We start from the raw sequence: 20,033 nt of genomic DNA, 5'->3' as shown, positions 1-20,033 counted from the left end.
AAAAATACCAAGCTCTGTTCCCACTCAGGGCTATTACTTCCACTAATCAAGTGTCCCTTGATCTCAAGTCAATGCGACTTTATCAGAGACTCCACGCTGACTCCTCAGTGAGAATCAGACCCCCAGTCACCCCCGCGTGGCCTGAAGAGGCTGCAGCAACACCATGGGTTTGCTGCTGGGACAGGACGTTTAGCCTGGGTCTCAGCAGCTGCTTTTAACAAATGATGAATATAAATGGGTGAACTTGAGAAAGGTGTTGATTTCTCAAGGCCTTGGTTTTCCTCTGTGTAAAATGAGGCAAATAATACCTGCCTGCCAAAATATTGATCGTTTAAGGATTAAATAGGTAATGTATGTAAAGTCCTTCAACAAGAATCTAGCATGACTATCTATCACATTCCTGCCTAGAAATTCTCACCAAACACATTCAGTTCCAGAGAAGACTGGAAAAAAGATTGAAATATTTTGTATATCTGGTAAATTCAAACCCCTTTTCATTATCTTTTGTAAAAGTATCCACAAGATATATAAATATATTTATATTAATGTACCTAAATATATATAGATATCTTTAATATATGGTATAATATATTTATAACACCTAAATATATATAGATATGTTTAATATGATATAAGAATATACCTAAAATGCAAAATATAAATATATTAAAACAAATACCTGTGTGCATCTGTAAGTTCTTAAGGAATTGATGAAAATCTTTTTTCATTAGCTAAATGAATTTTTATAATATGATAGTTTTATAATACTGCACACCTAAAACTTGTTTCTTAAGACACAGCTTTCCAATTCACCATCTTGCTTAAATGATATCTCAAAGTGAATACTAATGACAGGGATTGCGTTTAATGTTGGAAAATATATTCATCATTCAATTTATGATTTTAACATTTCAGCTTTAAAACGATAAAAAGAGTATTTTGGAATTTTAGCTGTATGTATGATTTTAAAGTAAAATTCGGCTCCTGAATCAGATAGATAGATGACCGTTATGAACGAATTTTTATCTTAGCCAGACACTTGAATCCATGTATACCTATATATCTTGGTCCCTGTGCAGTTCCAAACTTTCTTTCAGATTTTTAAAAAAATTTTAAATTTATTTTCTTCTATGGCTTCCATCTTTGATTTAAAAAAACAGAAAAAATAATAGGCATGAAATTACTTTAAAAGATTTCCCATTTCATTATTTCTGTATCTATTTTCTTGCTGGCTTTTCACAAAATCTTTCTGCAACATAATCCTCTGGCTTTTCTCTTAAAGCTAGAAAAATATGGGCCAAGTAATAGTTTAACATATCTCTTTTCCTGGAATCCTGCTAAACAACTATTTACAAATAATCCTCATTTACATAAGATGCATCTTATTGTTATGAAAGAAAATCTTATAGGAAACGGTTTTCACTGTTAATAAATCAACAATCGACTCTATACCAACAACAAGAAAAAGCTGAACAAACTGAAGAAATCAATGAGTCTTCTCAGACCTATCAGAAAACTGATGAATAGACAGAACAAAGGGCTGCCCCAAGTTAGCCAGGCAGATACAGAGAACCACCACATGCCAGAGCAGAAACGGTTACCTAGGAGAGAAACCTCTGCGGGACCCAGGCCAGGCAAGAAAGCCTGAACTGTGATCGGCAGGTTGCTCGAGGTTCAGTGTGCACACGTCCGAGAGGTAAAATCTCGGGGTGGGGGCAGTTACAGGTGGGGCCTCCACACTCTTGTGAGTTTATCTCCAGGAACTCTATCAGTTTCTCACGGTGAAAACTGGAGAAAAATCCCCTCATGTTTCTGGCAGGAGAAAGGAAAATACACCAGAGTGTTCTGCTCTTTTTTTTGTTTATTTAATTTTTATTTTATATTGGAGTATAGCTGATTTACAATGTTGTGTTAGTTTCAGGTGTATGGCAAAGTGATTCAGTTATACATACCTGTGTGAGAGCATACTGTTCTTAAGAAGCCCTAGCTTCAAGAGAAACTATTTTGCCAGAACCTAACCTACTTTTGTGTTTTTTCAAAGCCTAACCAACCCGTGTGAAGGGAAATAGCCAACTCCAGCCCACTGTAGACTCCTACATGGGGAAGTGGAATTCCCAACTGCAGATTCCTCTAGTTTTCCACGTAGGAGAATGGAAATAGCCAACTCCTGGTCCCTCCAGCCATCCTCCCCACCTGAGGGAGCGGGTGCTGAGAAGCACAGGCAAAGGCCACAGCCCAGGGACCCTGGCTAACCAACAGCTGAGACCACAGGACTATAGAACCGTCCCCTCCCCACAAACCTCACCACCACATTACTAAAGATTTATTTACTGCATTTCCTTTCATCCAGTACATCATGTGTGGATTTCAACAAAAAATAGCAAAACATTCTAAACAGCAAAAAACCCACAGTTTTAAGAGATAGAGAAAGCATTAGAAACAGGCACAGCAGGGATGCTGGAATTATGAAACCAGGAATTTAAACAATTATAATTAATATGCTAAAGGCTCTAATGGAAAAGTAGACAAAAAGCAAAACTATATGGGAAATATAAGAAGAGATAAAAATTCTAAGAAAGAATAAAATAGAAATGCTATAGAGCAAAAACTCTGTAACAGAAATAAACAATGCTTTTGATGAGTTTGTTAGTAGATTGAATACAGCCAAGGGAAGAGTCTCTGAGCTTGAGGATGTGTCAACAGAAACTTCCAAAACTGAAAAGCAAACAAAACAAAACGAAAAAAACACTGAAAATATTGTCAGAATATATAAGAGCTATGGGGCAACTATAAAAAGTATAATCTATGGATAAAGATAGAACCAGAAGAAGAAGAAAGAGAACACGGATCTGAAGAAACATTTGAAACAATAATGACTAAGAATTTCCCTAAATTAATATCATACATCAAACCACAGATCCTGGAAGCTCAGAGAACATCAGGCTGGATAAATGCCAAAAAACTATACCTAGTATATCATAGTAAAACCGTAGAGAATCAAAGATAAAGTCTTGAAGGAAAGCAGAGGGAGGAAAGAGCCTTATCTACATGAGGGCAAAGACAAGAATCGCATCCACCATCCTCTAAAAAACCAAGGAAGCAGGAAGAGAATGGAATCAAATATTTAAAATGTTGACAAAAGCAAGCAAAAAAACAAAAACACCAAAGGATTCTTTATCTGCAAAATTATTCTTCAAAGGTGAAATATAAATATAGACTTCCTCAGGCAAACAAAAATTGAGGGACTTTGTTTCAGGGAGTCCTGTCTTAAAGAAACATTAAAGAAGTTCTTGAGAGAGAAGGAAAATGATAAAGGTCAGAAACTTAGATATACATGAAGAAGATTAGAAAAGGAGTAAGTTAGGATGAAATAAAATATTTTTCTTATACTTAATTGATCTAAAAGACAACAGTTTTTTGACAACAATAACAAAATATATTTGATGACTATAGCACATGTATAATTGAAATAAAGGAGAGAAATAATACAATAAGTGGATGGAGAAATTAGAAATAATTTATAAGTTACTTGCACTACCAAAGAAATGGAATAGAACTATTTGAAGTGGATTTGGATTAGTTGTAAATGTAGATTGTGAACTCTAGACAACAATTAATAAAAGTTTAAAAGAAGTATAATTAATATTATAAGAATGAGGAGAAATTATAAGCATATAAATGCTTAATTAAAACCACAAAAGGCAGAAAACAAAATAGGAACAAAGAACAACAGGAATGAACAGAACCCACCAAATATATTACCTATTAGTTCAACTGTATCAATAATCATTATAATGTTAATCATCTAAATATATCAGTTGAAAGATGGAGATTGTCAGAGTGAACAAAAAAGAAAACCCAACTACATGTTGTCTACAAGAAACCCAATTTACGTATAAAGACACATATAGATTAAAAGAAAAGGGATGGAAAAAAAGGTATACCACGTGAACACTGATCAAAGCTGGAGTAGCTATATTAACAGAGCAGGCTTCAAAACAAGAAAAATTATCAAGGATAAAGAGCTGCATTACACGACGATAAAGGGGTCAATGAATCCAAGAAGACTTACAATCCTTAATGCGTTTCAACTAAGAGCTCAGCACCAAAATACACAAGGAAACAAAGTGATAGAAATACAAGGAGAAGTAGTTGAAAGCATGATTGTAGTTGGAGACTCCAACATCTCTCTGTGAGAAATGGACAGATCCAAGGGGTGGGAAATCAGTAAGAATGTAGTTGGACTCAAAAGCACCATCAATCATTGGGTATAATTAACATCTGAAGACTGCTTCAGCCAACAGCCCCAGAAAGAAATTATTCTCAAGGTCACAGGGAGTACTCACCAAGATAAACCACATTCTGGGTCATGAAACACACCTTAACATTGTAAAAGAATAGAAATCATACAGTGTACACTCTATGAATACAATGGAAATAAACAAGGAGTCAGTAACAGAAATATAGCTGGAAAATCCCAAAATACTTACAGATTAAACAGCAGACTTCCAAGTAACACATGGATCAAAGAAGAAATCTCAAGTAATACAAAAAGTTTTTGAACTAAATTAAAATGAAAATATGATTTATCAGATTTTGTGGGAGACAGCAAAATCAGTGCATAGAGAGAAATTTGTAACACTAAACACACATTAAAAAAGATCTAAATCAATAATCTAAGCTTCCACTTTATGAAACTAGAAAAGGAAGACTAGAATAAATTTAAGTAAGCAAGAAAAGAAATAACAAATATTAGAGCAGAAGTCAATAAAATTGAAAATAGAAAAGTCAACAAAGTCAATGAAACCCACATTGGTTCTTTGAAAAGATGAATACAATTGATAAACTTTCAGTCAGGCTAACTAAAAAAAGAAAACAATTTACTAAAATCAGAAATAAAAGCTGGACCATCACTACAGATCCCATGGACACTAAAAGGATGATAAATTAATATTATGAACAACTCTATGCTCACATAGATAACCTAGATGAAATGGACCAATTCCTTGAAAAATATAATCTGACAAAACTCACACAAGAAGAAATTGACAATATGATTAGACCTATATCTTTTCAAGAAATTGAAACAGTAATTAAAAACTTCCCAAACAGAAATCAATAGGCTCATATGGATTCCACGGTTAACTCTACCAAACATTTAATTAAGAAACGACACCAGCCCTCTATACGTTCTTCCATAAGACAGAAGTAGAGGGGATTTTTCCTAATTCAGTCTATGAGGCCAGTATTAACACTAATATTAATATGAAAACCAGACAGACAATACAAGAAATCTACAGACCATTATCTCTCATAAACATAAATGCAAAAGACCTCAGCAAAAATTAGCAAATTGAATCTAACAATGTATAAAGGAACTGTGCATCACAATCAAGTGGAATTTATTGCAACCTATCACATCAATAAGCTAAAGAAGAAAAATGACATGACTATATCAGTTTATTCACAAAAAGCATTTAATAAAAATTAAACAGCTATTTATGACAAAAACTCTCAGTAAACTTGGAATACTACTTCCTGAACTTGACAAAGAAAAAATAAATAAAACTACATTTAGCACGACACTAATGGTGAGAAACTAGAAGTTTTATTGCTAAGATTAGAAACAAAGCAAGAATGTCCTTTCTCACCTCTCCTTCTTAATATTGTACTGGGAGTCCTAGATAATGCAATAGGACAAGAAAAAGAAAATAAAAGGTATACATATTAGAAAGAAAGAAATAAAACTGTCTATGTTCACAGATGTCTTGATTGTCTATGTATAAAATCCAAAATAATTGATTTAAAAATTCCTAGAACTAATAAGTGATATAGCAAGCTTGCAGGATACAAAGTTAACACACAAAAGTCAATTGCTTTCCTATATACCAGCAGTCAATAAATTTGAAATTAAAAGCAAAATATCATTAATCTGCAAAAATTAAATACTTAAGTATTTTATACTATGTATAAAATCTATATTAGGAAAACTGCAAAACTCTGATGAAAGAAATTATAAAAGAACTAAATAAGTGGATAAATATAGTCCAAGTTTATAGCCCGGGAGACTCAATATTTTCAAGATGTTACATCTTCCCAACTTGATTTATAGACTTAACATAATCTCAATCAAAATCCCAAACAAGTTATTTTGTGTATATTGACAAATTGATTCCAAAGTTTTATGTAGAGGCAAAAGACCCAGAATAGCCAACACAATATTGAAGAACAACAAAGTTGGAGGACCGACACTACTCAAGTTCAAGACTTACACTAAAGTAATCAAGATGGTGGTATTAGCAAAAGAATTGGCAAACAGACCAGAGAAACAGAATAGAGAGCCTAGAAACAGACACACACAGATATAGTCAATGAATCTTTTACAAAGGAGTGAAAGTAATATGATGGAGAAAATATCATCTTTCAACAGATAGTGCTAGAAAAATTGACACATATGCAAAATATAATAATTTAGACAGAGGCTTTACACTCTTCACACAGGGCGTGAGTTCATTGCACTCACAATGGTGTGTGTGCCTGTGTATTTGTGTTATTAATCACCATTACATGAACTAAACCACGTAAAAATTATACTATACTTTACATGCTTTATAGCACAGAAATTTTCGGTGAACAGCTTAATGAAGACATACTTAGATGAGGAAATAGCTTCCAACAATCCAGATGAGTCCACAGGCCACTCTCTGTGCTGTCTGCCCCATGGGCAACTGCTCATCTAACTTCTGTCCCCAGAGAGTAGTTTGATCTGCTTCTGACCATACGTAACTGGAATCATACAGGATGTATTTTTATTTTAATTTTTTAATTCTCAATTATAATTTTTAAATGTTAGAAATAAGAATATGTAATCAGGATGTATTTTTTGATTGATTTCCTTAACTCAGCATTACATCTCTGAGATTTATTCATGCAATTATGTGTATTATTAATTAATTCATTGCAATCGCTATATCATACCCCACTGAACGGTTACAGCACTATTCAATGAACCATTATACTGATGGGCACTTGGCTTGTTTCAAGTTCTTGGCTATTGTGAGTAAATCGAATGTGACAACTCTTGTATAAATTTTAATGGGCGTAAGTATGTATTTCTATTAAGGATATTCATGTTTTGAAAACTGTTTAATAAATGAAAAGAACCGAGCATTGACCTGTCTTGCCTTTCCTGTACAAGCTGTAACACTAGATAACCAAACAGTAGAAGAGGGGCATTTCCGTTTATGAGAATGTTCCAATTGATAAACAAAGGAGGAATGATTGAATTAGAATAGAAAATATAGGTAATAACAGTTTGAAAAGTCCTTAAAAAAAGAAGCACATTAAAACATGAGGCTGATAGTCAGATAGATGTGCGTGTATGATTTTTCATACAACACATTGTTATGGTTCACACACATACACAGAACACGTAATACGGGATTTTAAAGCTGATGTACGTGGCTCTCTGAGTCTAAATTACCACGGATAACATAACTCAGGTACTGATGAGAGGGGCTGGCAGCTTCCTAAATCTACTGGAGGAAATGGACCCAGCTGTTCTGGACGCAGAGCCCTCTGTCCCCCACTAGGTCCTTCCAAGACAACTACTACAGAGTGCAACCCAGGGCTCACAGAGCACCATTTCTATCGCGGGTGATTGAGAGATCAGGTCTGTGCTGAGCAGTGCTGGAGGCAACGAATCACACATTACTGCCCTTTCTCTGTGGAGAATGAGTAAAAACGTTGATCAGATGGAGCTCCAGGGAGGTGAACGAGATCTAGACCACGAGGAGCGCATCACTGTGTGCTCTCAAGTTAAAGGAAGACTGATGCTCTGTGTGTGGTGAAACACTGCATCCAGCAGGTCCACACTGGCATGATGACATAGTTGGCTTAGAGCCTTCTTTCACACATGTTTGTAGACTGTACAGCATGTGCTGAGAACAGTTCCAAGCACAGACAGGAACAGGAGCAACGCTGACATCAAGTCCGATGAGGAAGACAAAAAAGGCCGTGGCAATTACAACTCAGTGGGCAAGAGACTTGCTCTAAGTAAGCGAGGGATGCTGTGAGGACTCAGAGAGAAAAGAGGCCACAGTGCTTATAACCCCTTTGTAAATTCCAGTTTTTTGGACAGATTTGCTGTACAAGTTAGTAACTAACCATTATGTGACATAAAGAAGTAAATTTCAATACCTCACACTGCTCTTAATTAGGTCGTGTTACTTTTTTCAGACTAACATGAGTGAAGGCACCGATTCCTCTTTCTGACAATCAAGCTTTACTTTTCAGTAAAAGAAACATGCAAAATGGGTCTAAAATTAATTAAACATACATGACCACGGTCACATGGTGCATCATCACAGAAGATGAGGTATGTGCCACTTTCAGTGCCCAGACTTACACTTTCTGTTCTTGATACACATGTTCTGAAACCATCATGCATTCTGCCATGTTTACCACATCCTATCAGCTAGGAGAGTGAGTACATGTTTACTATACTTTACTCACAGGCCAGGGGCATATTACAGGTGAGAAATTCCCCTACGTAATAAAATGGCTTAAAGAAATTACATCGAATTCTACCCTAGTGGGTTTTAAAGATCACCTGACTTAACTCCATCCTCAAGAGATGAAGAAAGTGAGGTTAGAAAGTATTCAAAATGTGCTTAAAGGCACTACATTTATTAGGTGGTAATTACAGAACCAGAATATAGATTTAAATAGTATTCTATTGGACCATGATAAGTATTTAAATTCATCACTTGCAAATTTAAGTCTAAGAGAGAAGAAGATTAGATATAATCTATAAGACAATAATGAGATATGGTAAGGTAAACCATGACACCCAAAATCTGAAGGAAAAAGTATTTTTAAATGTTTCTTGAAAACCAACTTAATTGTTATTTAAATAAAAAATATGGGAAACATTGCTGCATTTGAATGATGTCTTCTCACATTCAATATTCACTTTTCTGAACTTTCAGTTAGTACTTATTCACTTAAAATTCAGAGGTAGAAACCATGCTTGTCCTCAGTACACTGCCAGCGTACACCTGGGAATTGTTGAGCTTAAATGCAAAGATGAAAAACAGAGCAGAACTTTGATGATTTTTCTTCCTTGGTAATATTGTTCTTTTTTTCTTTTTTTTTGATGGTTTTGAAATGAAGGTTAGCTATTCAGTATACCTATTTTCACTGTGAGTGTCTAAGAGGAAAAAAATCCTTGTAATGACCCTATTATCACAATTTCAGCTATTTCACATTTTAGTCCAATATTGCAGTTTTTCTGCTTTGTTTTCTGAAGAAATCTACATTTTCTTATTTTCTATCCACCATTCAACAATTTTCTGTTGCATTGTGTTCACTACCTACAATATTAGTTTATTCTTACACGCTATTTTATTACCCTTAAACATAATTTGCTTAACAATGTTGCAGAGTAAAATCAATTGTTATTTTTTAATTTGTTTTACTATTCACTACCTAATTTGTGGGGAATGTCAATAAAATGCATACAGAGTTTGAATAATAATAAGGTATTTATGAAGTAAATAAAAATATAATTATTCATTTCAACTTATAATTGGTTTCCCATCAGCGCCTGAAAAGCAATGCTATCTTTTTCCTCTCAGTCACACACGAGAAATGAAGTTGAGTTGCGTTGCACTAAGCCCGTAGTGATCAGTGCAGCCCCACTGGTTGATCTCACATCACAGAAATCAAATATAATGTACACGAAAGAATGTTACAATAAAGAAATTTGAATCTCTTAAAATTAATTTTTAAATGAGGAAAGTCATCCACAGCCTTTAATGGTTACATTTTTATTAATGAATGACTTAATAAACACTGCACAATTGATGAATTCAAACTGATCAATTTATCAAAGTATTGCAGTTAAACCACTACCATAAGGGATACAAAAATTGTAACGCAATCTATCTCTCGAGCTAAGGACATCTAGTAGACATGGAGTTCACCAGTAACTATAAAACCAGATAATTAAAAGTACTCAAGACAGGTGTAAGCCAAATGCAATCAGAAGTAATTATATTTAAGTAAAAAGATTACAGAAGTCTTTATAAAACACATGACATTTGACATTGTCCCATAATCACATTTAGATTTTGATATGAAATATAGGGACAGGTGGGGTAGATCACTCCAGATCGATGGAACAGCATAAGCAAAAGCACGATTTTTAGAAATTATGAGGCACTTTCAGGAAAGAGTAAGACATACCATCTTCCCTGAGATTCAGACTTCCAATTACGACTCTGGACGTGTTTTCTTCCAATGGACAAGGGCTTCTCGCTTGCTATGAGACAGGCCGAATACGCGTCTCAGCATCTTCCACTGAACACCACCCCCTTCGGATGCTCCTTTCTTGATATCCAGCTTTAGACTCTTCCCTTTCTGTCATCCTCCAGAATCAAAGCTGATCAAGTTATATAGATTTTATTGCCAATGATCCTTGCATTAATTCTCTTTTGCATAACAATTACACTGCCTTAAATTATGCTTTTGTGTTACAAATATGACTGATTTACATTAGAGACATAAAGTCATTGAACTAACTATAATACAAAATAAAAATTGGCTTTTATGACTTAGGCTATAGGCCAAGATAGAGAACAGAGATAGGATTTAATCTCCTCCATAAAACAATAAAAACTGAATATATGAAACACTGGTATTCAGAATATGGACAATAAAGTCAGTGATCCACAGAAATGAGGAAAATTGGGGTGAGCCCTAGGAACCCCCACGGACTGCCTGGATAGAATTCCCAGGAAAGGCACAGGCAGAGGAGGAAATTACTCAAGGCCAGGGAAAGAAACACCTACAAACACTAGATAAAATTGTACCTCACCCGCACACAGGCCAAGAAGAGTGCCCTTCCCTCATCCAGAGTGCGTGGAGCCCTGGGGAAACTACTTGGAAGTTCCATGCCTTAGTAAGGAGGTATAATTAACCGTAATCCAACACCGCTCTAGTCCAACCTGAAAAGCTTTAGTCCAGCCTAAGAAACTTTAATGCAGAATACAAAAGGATCAAACTCTTCCTAAATAACCACATGCCACAATACAGCTTAGCAATACTTACAAGAATTTGAGAAATTTCTAGCACACAGTAAAACTCACATCTGACATCCAGTAAATGCAAAGCAGAAGGACAATTCAACCCATCATGAGGTGATAAGAAGTCAATCAAAGCTGACTTAGAACTGACACAGATGTTACAATGAACAAAGACAATAAAACAAGAATTATAACTGGATCCTAGATATTCAAAGTGGTTAGTAAAGATATGAAAAAGTCCCAAATCCAACTTCTAGACATGAAAAGTACGATATCTGAAATTTAAAAAGAAAGACATTGAGTGGTATTGCCAGCATTAGACATCACAAGGAAAAATAAAATAGAAATGTGCAGACTTATGAAATACAGAGAAAATAAACATTAAAACAATAAACAGATCATCACAAGTGGCCACTATGCATGTAATTAGAATGTCTAGTTTAGAAGAGGGAGCAGAAATATATGTGAAGAAGCAATGCCTGGAACACACAGACCCAACCCAACATCCTCGACAAAGCCGGACGCAGGAAACACGAAGAACAGCACACCAGAGAGTGCCGCGATCAAAGCGCTCAAAACGAGCGAAAAAGAAGAGGATCCTCGATGAGCCGAAGAGAAAAAGAACCAAGATTTTCAATTTGAAGGAATAAAGATACAAGTATAAACTCAAAAAAATGAGATAAAAACCCTAGTCAAACTCAAATTGAGTATTTTCCTCCAGACTAAGTAACGCTGTCCATCGAAGACTCCTAGCGGTGAGGACAGCCTAGGGCAGCAAGTATCCCTAACAACGTAAAAGCTTGTTTCCATCTTAAATTGAAGAAACCAGAGGTGAAAAGATAGCACAGAAACAAGCAAAAATCTGAAAATTGACTGCTTATTAAATACTAATAAAAGTTTTATCAATATTTGTTAAATTGTCATCATGACAAGCTAGTTATGTAGAAAAAGAAAGTCCTTGTATCTTAGGTGCGCACTGTGGAGTATTTAAGGTAGAAATAAGAGGGAATCCAAATTTACTTTTAAATGTTTCTGAAAAAAAATGATGTTGAGGAGAAATAAAAGAAGACATTGATCATAGTTCATTATACTGTTCTCTATGTGTTTAAGGTTTCTATTATAAAAGGGGTTTTAAAGAAGCTATAAAGATGTGTTTTTCATACACCAGTTTATTCTAAGTATGTCTACATACTTTTGACAACAAAAAATAAATTCAGAATGTACAATTTAACAGATTTATTCTGTTGTCTTATACAGCCACTGCTGTCCTGTATTTCCACTTACGGAAAAAGCTAGTGACCTACAGCAATAAAAATATGCTATTAATGAAAACGTCATACACAGCAACTAACAGTGAATGTATAGACTCAAACTAGGAAGTTGCAGCTGAAGTTAAAAGGCAGATTCAAAATTTTTTTTACATCTTCTACTGTTTATCTTGAAAATGCTATTTATTTAAGACAAAATAGTAAAAGAAATGGGTTTGCCCGTAATCAAAACCAGCATGTAATTGAGGCTATCTGCTAAGGGCATTTATCAATTAAGAAACCTTTCAAATGAAATACCTGAAACCACTGCAGCTAAATAACAGTGATCTTTGCCGCATCTGCATACCGTGGTGGAGAGTAGAAGGAAGCTTTTCCTAAGTGGCCTCTCCATCATATTCCAGCTAAGAAGTCTCCCACAGCGGCTTCCCCCTAATGGAGCTGTTGGAATCCATATCGATAAACAACAGAAAAGCTGAATATATCATTTCAGTTTAGAGAACGGTTCTGAAAATTGGGAGCATCACTTCTGCCATCTTAATGCTGCTTAGACTTTGGTCTCTACTAAAATAAATCTGTAATCGCTACACCATTAATGCCTCAACAGTTGGAAGCAATGATGCATGACCAAACTGTATGATGAGGCTGAATCTGTGTGGATCTAAAACTGAATGTAATTCAGAATCATCCGGTCTAAATGTTCTTCTTATTTTTGTTGGTCTATGATTGGCTGTTTATATAGCGATATCCATAACATCCTTAGAACTTTTGTTTAATATCTAACCCCACTAATCAAGAGGCAGTAACCTAAAATACACACACACACACACACACGCACAAAAGTACAGAACTGATATTTCTTAAATTTGAAAGGCAATAATAGAAAAAGGTCAGTAAAATAATGCAAACACACAGTGTAAAGGAATAAAGACAGAAGATAAACTGTCAATGGAATGAGAGAACAAATCAAGGAGAGGAAAAAAATAGAAATAATAAATGTCACATAATAAATTTCATTTTTTATTTTATGATGAAGAAAGGGAATAAATGCTTTTAAAAATACAGAAAGATTATGAATGTGGGATAGAATAAATAACCAAATGTATGGATTGTACTGCAGAAAGGTAAAACATTCTGAATAAACGTGAGGCCCAGCAAGTAAGTGAAGAAGATGCCTGGTGCTCCAGGAGAAATCTGGGGAAAGAACAAGAAAGATAAGAGATTTCCACTGGAAATCATTTATGTGGAAAATACAGGATGGATGGCATGTATGTGCAGTTCTATAAATGGTTTTGATGTAGTCATATAATGATGTGAATTAACTATCATTGCATCAATACAGATGAAATAAGACACAGACTTAGAAAGTAATGTAATGTCAAATATAAATGAAATGTCCTAAAAATAAATAACTAAATGCAACAAACAAGAGTTTAAAAGTTTTATTTTTCCCTCTGTCCTACTGTATTTTGCATAGGTATTTCCAGAAAAAAATTTGCTCCAAAAATTATTTTTTAATAATGGAAGACTTGAAAAAAATCCATAAGCATATTTTCATAAGAAAAATAGCATATTTAATATGAAAGTATCTGTAGGAAATTATTTGTGGAAAAATATGACAGAACCTTATCCATGTCAATGATTTTCTACTTAATTACATAAATGTTGATTGTCCATTTTTAAAATTTCTAGTTACCCAACTAAGTGAAGTAGAGGGGCTTTAGCAATGCCTGGAGTGACAGTGGGACCCTTGCGAGATAGGGGTCTTCTCACCAGCACATTCAGCCCTTCACAATGACACCAATGGCCACGGTACTTGCTTACGGCTCACTTTCAGCTTTTGATTTAGCCTGGTTGCTTGTTGTTGTTCCTTTCTTGCTTTCTTTTTGGTTTATTCAAGGTTTTCCTTTCTTGTTAACTTGTTTCCTTTCTGTCAACACACTTTAGTTAATTTCTTAAATTTCTGCTAACATTTTGCCCACACGTTAGACATGCAGCTCTGTCTCCTTGATAGCCACTTCCTACTGTTCTGTGACATCTTAGTTGCACATTATTGAGTCACTGTGAGCTAAATCACACCACGACTGCTACATGCACCACAAGTGTACCCCTACCCTCACACGCAATCCATTCTCGCACCTCGGGCCTTCCTTCGAGGCCCAGTTTTCCTCCACATTAAGGACAAGCTTTAGAAAATTCTATAATCAAACTATGTAAAAATAAACACTCTCAAACACTTGTTTTGGATTAGTTTATATAAGTATAAAATTACAGGTTAATGGTTATTTTCTCTCAAATATTTGAGGTTATTACGCCATTGGATTCTGCTTTTGTTTCTACTCCTGAGACTTCTACGTATTATTCTAACATTTGTCTTTTGTTGGGTAATTTGCATCTTCTCTCTGTGTGCTTTTCAGATGATCTCCTTGCTTGTGACACTTTGTGATTCACTCCAGCTTATGTTGAGCAGGTTTGTATCTATGTATCCTGCCTGGGAGTTTGCTCACATCTTTCCTCTATTCTGTAGCGCCTATCTGAGATTGTCTCTGTAGGAGAAAACCCTCTTATTGACTTTTTTAAATGTGAAATAATCTTAGGCCAGAAGACTTTGTGTATCTCTAACTCACCCTCAGAGGCTGCGGATGCCTTCTGGGTAAATTTGGGAAGGAAACCAGCCATGACGTGATCACCATTACCTTATTCCTTTTGTTTCTCTCGGTTCTGTTCCTCCTTTCCACATGTCTCACCGCACAGTATCACCCAGTAAGACGCTGACCTGATGGGCTGGTAGTTCTGAAGTTTCATTCATCAGTCTGTCTCCCACACGAAGGTACATTATTCACATATTCTCTATCAGTAACAAAAGTGATATTTTACTTCCATAATGATTTTGTAAAGTTGTTCAGGGCCAGATTGAAAAGAACATTGCCATTTATTGGGGAATCTCTCAAAACTCCTTAAAATAAAGGTCCTTTATGTTTTCTCTGTAATCTCTTCTTGGAATTCTTATATGATCTATGTCGGGTGTCTTTTTCCATACTTATCTCTTCTTAACTCTTCTGTGTTTTCCATCTTTTAAAACAGAGTATAATTTGTTCAGCTCTATGCGCCAATGTTCTAATTACTTCATATTTTAACAGCTATGTTCTATGTTATTTAACACAAAGGTTGAGGTTTTAATTTCAAGGGTAGATTTTCCAGTTATTTCTTTTGCAGATCTGTTTGGTATATTGTTTGACAGGAACTTGTTATATTTTAATCACTCATATAATTGACTATTTAAAATATATTGATTTTATTTGTTTATTTACTTATTTACTTTTTTTTTAGGGGGGGGCATGCTGCATGGCTTGCAGGATCTTAGTTCCCCGACCAGGGACTGAACTGGGGCCCAGCAGTGAAAGCCCCGAGTCCTAACTACTGGACCTCCAGGACTTCCCTAACCTATATTGATTGATTTTAGACTCTGCATCCCTATTCTGTAAACGTATTATGTAAAACTTTGTGGACCATTTTTGCCCACTGTATCATCTGACTTGCACTAAGTACTGGAAGCTTCCTTCTGTGGTTCTGAATTTGGACGGTGAGCTCATGTTCAGGTGATCTTATGTACAGGAGTTGTGTGTGTCCTGAGTCAGGGATGTCTCCTTCTGGCAGTATTTTCAGTTTGTAACTGACTTCAAATGTTGTGTCTTTTACTTCCTGTCCCAGATCACAAAGAATCTGTGACGAATCCAGTGGTAGATGCGTGGTCACCCACATCCAGCGACGACCTCATTCTCCCCCCAGACCAGGTGCAGCAGGCACTCTGCCTGGGCACCCACTCCTCGGTTGGGAAGCTTGAATCTCCTGCACTAACACTCCGTGAAGCCCCCTCTTCACAGAAGCTTTCGCTTCACTTCCCTGTAGCAATAAGACCCTGTTCTCCTGACTGCACATGATTGATAAAATGTAAACTCTTCAGATTTGAAACCTGACTAGATATTGTTAATTTTTCAGCATGATCGTTGTATGTGATTATATTTGTTTACCACGCCCATTTTATATATACCTGGTAAAAACTGTACAGATGAAAATATATGTTTTTTGTTTGGTTGGTTCTTTCAAAACAACCCAGAGAAGAGTGTTGGGAATTGAGAAGAGGTAAAGGTGAACCATATTTCATCATAGAGAAGTGCGGTGATGGGTACGTGATTGTTTATGATACTGTTTTCTGAATGTTTGTATATGCCTACAGTTTCCATAATCACAGTACTTTTCAACCCAAAATCTTGGTTAGTCCTTGTAGGAGCCCTCTGGCCCCACATCACTTTCCTTCAGAAGGCAGGGCCAGCTTCTGGCTACCGCTCTGCTTTTCAGTGTTTCACTTGGTACTACCCTAACTTTTGAATTTGGTTTTACATTTAAATTATGTTATATTTTATCTGTAAATTTTAGAAATTTTGTATCAAAAGTCTTTTTTTCAGATTAATTTGCCTTATTTTTTTAATTAAAATAAGGATACTTTACTTAGGATAGGGCATCTATTTGAATTATTTTAAGGTTTTAACTGAACATACATCTTTTTGAAAACAGGATGAGAGGGGATTCCACGTGGGTGGAAACTGAAAAGTGTTTGTTGGTTTAAGTTTTTACGCTATCACTTAAATCATAGATTATATTCTCAATGATAACTTTGTGTTTATTACTTAAACTTTCACTCTTTCAATATAAAAACAACTACCATTCTTTAAGGCTCTTAAAATTCTACTCTTAGAACAGTTTTTAGAATGCATTTCTGCAACTCTCCGTAGCAATGTAAAACCTTCATCCTTTGAAATTGAAATGTCATGATACTCCAAGGAACCCGCAAACTATTTTATTTAACAAAACTAGAGAACAAACTGGGTAACAAGTTTGAAATAAAACAAAACATGTACCTTGAGCAAAGGAAGCATCACTGCAATATGTAAACACCTTTCCAGTTTGAAGGATAACATTCATTGGAAACTACAAGGTTAGGTACATCGTGGACATTAACACACCTATTATGTAAAACTATTATGTGCCAGTGAATATGTACATATGAAGGCAGAGGCTCAATTAATATCTATTAAATAAAATGGGCAGTTGTTTAATTATTTTCACATATGTAGTCACTGAGTTTTAACGTTCGATATCAATGTGACAGAGTTACAACGAATTGATGTTTTCCATTAATTGTCTCAATTCGTCTTCTTTCCTGACCAATGGTGCCTGTGGACAGCAGGTTATTGAAATGTAAGACATTTGACTGTCATGTCAAGTATTAAAATGTTTTTCCTCTAAGGACTTAAAACTTTCTAGAAGAGAAGTGATGGGAGCTGGATGAGCTACACATGCCTGGCATCCCCACCTCCTCTTCGGGTGCTTCTGTCAGCTGGCTTCAAAATAGTTGCACACTTACGCCAACAACTAAGACGTGCTGTCCCTGGTTCAGCCTTAAATGTCACCTTTCGCTTTTGTAGACTTTTAAATCTTTTCGCCAAAGACAGACACAATTAATCTGTCCTAAATGACTGAGTGTAGGCTGCAAGTCAGACTTAACAATTTGAACACAGGGCTATAAGATTCACTACCAAATACATTTGTTTGCCCAGCAGTGGTTTTGCATCAGATGATGTGGGAAAAAATCAAAATTACTAGACTGTCCTTGGAATCATCATAATTTCTTTTTCCCCGAAGGAGCAGCAGGCATAGACTATTTGATATTTAGAAGTTTAAAGAGAGTGAGAAGAGAGTAAATCCACTGTTAGTGTCTCATCATGGAATGCTATCATCTCTGGCTTGGGGAATGATGGACATATCTCAAAAGAAATTTAAGCCTCGGTGCCCTTTCAAATACAGTACAATAGCAAAAAGCCTGTGTTTCCTTCATCTCCTGAACTTTAAGCTTGATTAAACTCAGTAAAGGGCCATTAACACCATCAGACAGCTTTAGAAAAGTATTTTTATTAGCTCTTTCCAGATGACTATAAATGCCAAGAATTCATGAGCATACATTTACTTCCTTTTGTGAAAGCTGTTCAAAGTCATCTTTGATGTGAAGATCAAAAGTATTGCTACCTAGTTAAAACAGACAAAAACTGGTTCATGAATGGAGCCCTCTTTTAGAAAACAAATCACTGTTTCTGCAATTCTGTAGCTCTGGAAAGCATTTTCTAGGAAGACGAGGACAGAACATAAGCAGGAACAAAAAAAAATCTAAATAGCATTTATAACCTTAATAGCCAGTTGTTAAAATACATCAATATCTATGGACAGTTATGAAATGATAGACACTTATTTTACTAGGTTTTTAATATGAATAAATGAATAGGTATAACATATGAGACACTAGTGTACTCTATCCATCTTAAGATATAGAACTGGAATATTACAAATCTTAAAAGAATACAGAATAAAGTTGGAGGTGGTGCCAGTACAGGTTTTTATCTTCTTAAATTACTGTCCCCCCCCCCAAAAAAAAACCACCCTAGAGTGACTGATACAAAGAGACACACTCACATACACACACACATATATATAATCTCTCCATATATATATATATATCATTTTATAAATGAGTAACATCTATGACAATGACAACACAAAAGGAGATGAGGTAGCCTCAAACAACTCAAACTGTGTTTGGTAGGGTATGAAAAAACACAAAAGCAGTTACAAGCCTGGTACGGCATTAATATCTGGTGGAAGGAAGCAGAGACACACAGCAAAGCCTCTGATGGAGATGAAAGCACAGAAGGAAAAGCTGTAGTTAAGTGAGCTCCAGAAAGCACTGCAAGCTCATGTGAACATCACAGCTGAGGCCTGGTGGGACTGTTTGTACTCTCAAATGAGTAGGTGAGTGGAAGGGCTCTCATCAGGTTTGAAGGTGCTGGGACTGTAAATCCTGTCAGAATGTCAAATTGACCAGCCAAAGCTCCCTTCCAGGATGAAATCTGGCTCTGGCTAGAAGGAAAAGAAAATAAAGATATACTAATAGGAAAAACAAGAGAGAGTTTTCAAAGACAGAGTAAGCACCAGAAGCAGACTCAGCTATGGCAGCTACACTGGAATTACCAGACTGGGAACTTAAAACAACAATAACAAATGTGCTAAAGACTCTGGAGGACAAAATAGAAAGCATGGAAGAACAGATGAGCAAGGTAAGCAAAGAGAAGGAAATCCTAGGAGAGAAGTGAAAGGAAAGGCTAGAGACCAAATACAATGTAACAGAAATGAACAGAGCCTTCCATGGGCTCACAGCAGAAGGGACATGACTGTGGAAAGACTCTCTAACCTCAAGGATGTATCAAAAGAAACCTCCAAAAATGAAAAGCAAAGCAAAGGAAACAAATAAAACACAGGAAAAATATAGATAAGTTGTCAGATTAACTACAAAAGGCATAAGATTTGTAATGGAAATACCAGAGAAAGCAGAAAGAGAAAATGGACAGAAGAATTACTTGAAATAATAATGACAGAATTTCTCCAAATTAAGATCAGACACCAAACCACAGATCCAAGAAGCTCAGAGAACACCAAGCAGGATGAATGGATTCTGCCACTGCCATCTACCCACCCCCCAAAGAAAACACACAACTATATGTAGGCATGTTATTTTCAAACTATAGAAAAAAAAATTAAAAAACCCTGAAAGAAACTGAAAGAAAAAAAACAA

The sequence above is a fragment of the Hippopotamus amphibius genome, chromosome 5, assembly GCF_030028045.1.
Source record: "Hippopotamus amphibius kiboko isolate mHipAmp2 chromosome 5, mHipAmp2.hap2, whole genome shotgun sequence".
Lineage (NCBI taxonomy): Eukaryota > Metazoa > Chordata > Mammalia > Artiodactyla > Hippopotamidae > Hippopotamus > Hippopotamus amphibius.
Note: the sequence above shows the minus strand (reverse complement) of the source record.